At 43.4% G+C, this 5,491-nt stretch overlaps 1 long non-coding RNA gene across 1 annotated transcript; it reads right to left on the minus strand.

Annotated features, from left to right (window-relative positions):
• Positions 1–1,894: 1,894 nt before the first annotated feature.
• LOC124679082 lies at positions 1,895–2,698 on the minus strand. The gene is made up of 3 exons (XR_006994787.1): positions 2,632–2,698; positions 2,310–2,352; positions 1,895–2,214 (listed from the first exon to the last, which is right to left on the minus strand). It is a non-coding gene; the product is annotated as an uncharacterized LOC124679082 (long non-coding RNA).
• Positions 2,699–5,491: the final 2,793 nt, after the last annotated feature.

Raw genomic sequence — 5,491 nt, forward strand, 5'->3', positions numbered from 1 at the left:
GCGTAATATGAGGGCGCAAACTGACCGGTGGTTCTCCGGTTACCTTCTCGGAATTGGCGATGGAACGGAGGAAACGATCGGTGACGATTACGTGCGTCTTCCGGATGACATTGTTATTCCTTACACTCCTACTGAAGAACCTGTGAACAAGCTTATTGAAGATGTCTTCCCATCGCTTCATGAGAACGCCGCATCTGGCTCCTACATGAGCTCACGTGCCATCCTTTCAACCAAAAATGAACATGTGGACAATCTAAATACAAAGATGATTGAAAGGTTTCCTGGCCAAGAAAAGGTATATTTTAGCTTTGACTCTGTCGAGGATGATGCACGCAATAACTACCCAATTGACTATTTAAACTCCATCACTCCAAATGGTCTGCCCCCGCATCTTCTGAAACTCAAAGTCAATTGTCCTGTCATTCTTCTCCGAAATCTCGATCCTCACAACGGGTTGTGCAATGGAACACGATTGATGATTAGAGCATTTCAAGATAATGCAATTGACGCAGAGATTGTTGGTGGACAACATGCTGGAGATAGAGTGTTCATTCCGAGGATCCCTTTGTCGCCCTCTGAGGACATTTCACTTCCTTTCAAATTCAAGAGGAAACAGTTCCCCATACGGTTGAGTTTTGCTATGACCATCAACAAAGCCCAGGGGCAAACCATTCCAACTGTTGGTATTTACCTCCCTGAGCCTGTATTCTCGCATGGACAACTTTATGTTGCATTATCGAGGGGTGTGTCAAGGCAGACCACTCGGATTTTGGTCAAGCCAAATAATGATATAGATCCCACTGGAAAAAGCACGAAGAACATTGTGTACATGGATGTATTGGAGGGATGAAACAGAGGTTTGTTCTTCCTTATGTATGGTCATTTATTTTTAGTGTTTAATGCTCCTACTGCATCTATTGCTCTTCTCATTTTCATATTGCTCATTTCCCTTTTTCTGATATAAGTATGTTTGTGTTTTGCAGCACATTTGCTGCCAGGTTATGAAATACGATCTGGCCGACATATATCGTGATGATATGTACAGTTCTATACAGCTTGAGAATGGGGCTTATACTTGGCTTGATGATTTCCTTTTTTATCTCATAGTTCTTGTGGTCCGTTGCTCTGCACAAGTACCTTTTCCAGGTTTCAGAGAAAGGTGAATTGCCGAGATTACCAAGTTGCTCATGATATCGCTAAGATAGGCTGTAGTCTGTCAAGTATGGGTGTGATGCTTAATTCAGTACTGACCGTTTAAGCAAGATTGTAAGAACTTGGTTTCTGTGAATTAATAAGATCACTCTTTCAAAAAGAAAAGATAAATCTTATCTTCGTATGTAAAGGTTTATTTGCTGTTAAATTCTCAACTTTGTCACTTTTCATGTCTTCTAGGAAACTATATTTTGTTTCCATTGAAAATATGTGTTCATTCCATTAACTCGATATGCAGCAAATGCACCAGTCCTTGCACTTGCCTCGCGCACCACATCGCCGGTTTCTAGGTTTTAGACGCTGCAGCCACCTCTTCGTCAACCCTGCCGGATAACGCTGCAGCTTGGTACAGTCAACTCCCAGGTTTGCTATCACTTGGTTTGACATGCAAAGAATTAATAGGTAGTCCGAATTGATTGATGGAATTATGTCTTTTCAAGGCGTTAGAAATTATTAGATCTATATAGCAATGGTCTGGTGGGTTTTTCGGCTGCTGGAAAATTTAAATTGTTATGAAAACGATATAACCAAAATGAAGCAATGTATCCATGTCGGCCCTATGAAACACGGTGCAAACTTATATATGCCATGAAGAATATTCTATCATGTAATAATTCGAAGATTTTTTTTTCTTCCAATATGTGAAAATATTCGCACATAAAAAGGTATATGTCTTTCCTAATTGATATGCCTACCCAAGGGAGAGTGAGGCTATGACTTGATAATAATATGCTAAAGCCTAAATGATTGCAGGTGTACCAGATGAATACATACAGTACCAACAATAAAAGATACTAAGAGCAGACATTGTTATAGCAAGAATTACGAGACAACTACATATGTACATGTTAAAATAGTTTCCAAGTGGAGAATCATCTATATTTACCTGAAACAACACATTGCAGGTCATCCAAAGCAAATGCCATGCCCAGAATTGGTATCATACTGGAAATGCATTCCAGGACTTCCACTAGATTTCATGAATTCAGCAATACCATACACCTATTAAATAGTTGAAATGCAGGAAACGAGTTAAGCATTGCAGACTTTTTTTTTCATACTCTGATACTTCAGTATTAAGTAAATGGCGAAGTTACCTAAGTGGGGCATTAAAAAAATAGCACCATGGAAGAATGATCCCTGCAAAAAATAGCAATTACCAAAGATCAGTTTAGTGGTTGTTGCGAGGACCTGGAATGACCACAAAACACTACATAGCGAGCACAATCAGTAGTACCAATTACATATATTAGCCAATACTATTTCACCGAGATGGCAAAACATCCATGTGAAAGCTTACAGTGCATGACACCAACCTATTTACAATTGGGAGAAGGCATATGAACTGCACAGACTGAAGTATGGTGTTATCGAATAATACTGGGGATTTAGTGTGGAGGTGAGAGGGAACTGACGAACCTAGGATGGGGGCGACCTTTCGGGCAGGCTTCTCCGGCAGAGATTAATGGAGGTGAGGTGGGAAGGCACGTCGACCATCCACTCTGGGAGGCTCGCGACACGGCCAAACCGCGGGAGCAGAGCTTCCTCGCCGGCGTCCCGAGGCGCTTGCGTCGATACACCAGCTTGTCCCACGGGAGGAGGATGAAGCGTTGTGGATCCCTCCAGCACGCACTATCGCCATGGCCGCTGATCCAGTGGACAGAAGATCCGCGCCTCCACCTCCGTCGGCGTTCTGAAATGGCGCAAGCGGCGGGAGGCATCACGCGAGCCAGGTCTCGCGGGGGCGGCGGGGAAGGGGGGAGGCTGGAGTGGCGACGGTCCTCGCGCCAGCTCCGGGGAGGCAGCGGCCCTCTTGCCAGCTGCTGGAGGCAGGGAGCGGAGGCTCAAGCTCCGTCGGCGGAAGCCAGAGGAGGGGAATAGGGGATGCTAGAAGCGACTGGGAGAGAAGGGGAGGAAAGTGAGAGCGTGGCAGCGAATGCGTCCGATTCAAGAACATTTACGTCTTCTTTATTTTCTTCTACACTTGTACTGACCTATTCCATAATTTTATATGGCCAATCGAGTATCTCTTCTGTTTCAGTTCTGAAAAAAGGCGTTTGCTTTTGAATTATAACTAGGAGTTTTAAAATCCTATTTGCTTTTGAATTATAACTAAAACTATTAATATTATTTTGAAGATTTCACTTGATTATACACTAAATTAATCGTCAAAATTATGTAGGCACATAGATTATGATGTGATTTGTAAACTTTATGTGAGATGTTTTGTTTAACATTACTAAACATGTATTTGGCTCGATGATATCATGATATTGTTTTACGTCATGGTTGATGGTGTTCCTTCATTGGAGTAAAGAACTTTTTTGCCATTAATTTTTTTTTCTAAATTATTTATGTGTTATTGTATTTTCAAAAAATCTCTTTCATATATCTTATTCTTCATTTTATCCTCCGTTTTGCGCTTAATGAATTTTACACCATGTCGTATGTGTACGAAATGGTGGTTACACCATTGGGCCATGCACCTATTTAAGTGGCTCAATGAACAAAACTAAAAAAAGATTAATTCAACAATTAGACACGTGAGAGCCGAGAGATGTGTGCGTGAAAGAATTTTTAGTTCAGACTTCAAGCTTTTTTTTCTTAGAACTAATTTTAATATTTTTAAATTTGTCGGTTACCTAAATATTTCATAAGTACATTGTCATAAACATATGTGAAGGTTTTGTTATATTTTAAAGTTGTAAGTTTTATAATCATACTAAATTTAATTTATGTCTTATATTACACGTGGCACGTGCACTTTTACTAGTACAGGAAAAAGCTAGAAGCTTTGTTGCTACAGGATGGTGATAGAAACGAGATAAGAAGAGTGTCAGACTACATTGATGAATTACTTTACAGAGAAGAGATGTTGTGGCTTCAAAGGTCTCTGATACATCTCCCACGTTTCTATAATTTCTGATGTTCCATGCTAGTTTTATGACAATACCTACATGTTTTGCTCACACTTTATAATGTTTTTATGCATTTTCCGGGACTAACCTATTAACAAGATGCCGAGGTGTCAGTTCCTGTTTTCTGCTGTTTTTGGTTCCAGGAAAGCTGTTCGGGCAATATTCTCGGAATTCGACGAAACAAAAGCCAAACCTCCTATTTTTCCGAGGGACACACGGAGCCAGAAGGGCAAGCCAGGGGGAGGCCCACGGCCTCCAGACCATAGGGCGGCGCGGCCAAGGAGGGGGGCGCGCCGCCATATGGGGTGGGCCCCCCGGGCACCCCCTCGCGCCGCCCTTTCGCCTATATATTCCTCGCGACGCGAAAACCCTATATAAAATAGATCATATTCCAGAAAGACTCCAGGGGCGCCGCCGCCATCACGAAACCAAGTTTCGGGGGACAGAATCTCTGTTCCGGCACGCTGCCGGGACGGGGAAGTGCCCCCGGAAGCCTTCTCCATCGACGCCACCGCCTCCATCATGCTCCGTGAGTAGTTCCCCCATGGACTACGGGTTCTAGCAGTAGCTAGTTGGTACTCTCTCTCCCATGTACTTCAATACAATGATCTCATGAGCTGCCTTACATGATTGAGATTCATCTGATGTAATCGGTGTTGTGTTTGTTGGGATCCGATGAAGTGTTACATTATGATCAGTCTATCTATAAAGTTTGTGAAGTTATTGTTGATGCAACCTTGTTGTGTTTAATGGTTGTCACTAGTGCACGAGTGGCATGATCTTAGATTTGAGCTCTATAATTATTGCTTAGATTGTATCTACAAGTTGTTTGCACGTGTCTATGTCCGGAACCCGAGGCCCCAGAGTGACAGCAACTGGGATAACTGGAGGGGAAGGCTTAGATATGAGGATCACATGTTTCCACCAAGTGTTAATGCTTTGCTCTGGTGCTCTATTAAAAGGAGTACCTTAATTACCAGTAGATTCCTGTCGTTGCCTAATCGACGGTACCTCGGAGGAGGGATCCTCACGAGGGGGAGAAGAAGTAGGGGCCATAGGGCGGAGTGCACACGGGACGGTGGTACGCGATTTACCCAGCTTCGGAACACCTGCACGATGACAGGGGCCTCTCGCTGCTTGTCCGGAATTATCCGGGCGCTTTCGCGATGTTACAATGAGTTGTGATTGTGCCTCTAGGGCTCCCGGGATCCGGCTTATAAAGGCGCACGGATCTAGGGTTTACATGGAGAGTCCTAGCCGGATTACAGATAGCCTAACTACGGTACAATATCTTGCCGTGCACGTCACGGATCCGCCTTCCATATACGTCGTACTGGATCCGGGTTCCTCATGGGCCTCCG

The sequence above is a fragment of the Lolium rigidum genome, chromosome 7, assembly GCF_022539505.1.
Source record: "Lolium rigidum isolate FL_2022 chromosome 7, APGP_CSIRO_Lrig_0.1, whole genome shotgun sequence".
NCBI lineage: Eukaryota > Viridiplantae > Streptophyta > Magnoliopsida > Poales > Poaceae > Lolium > Lolium rigidum.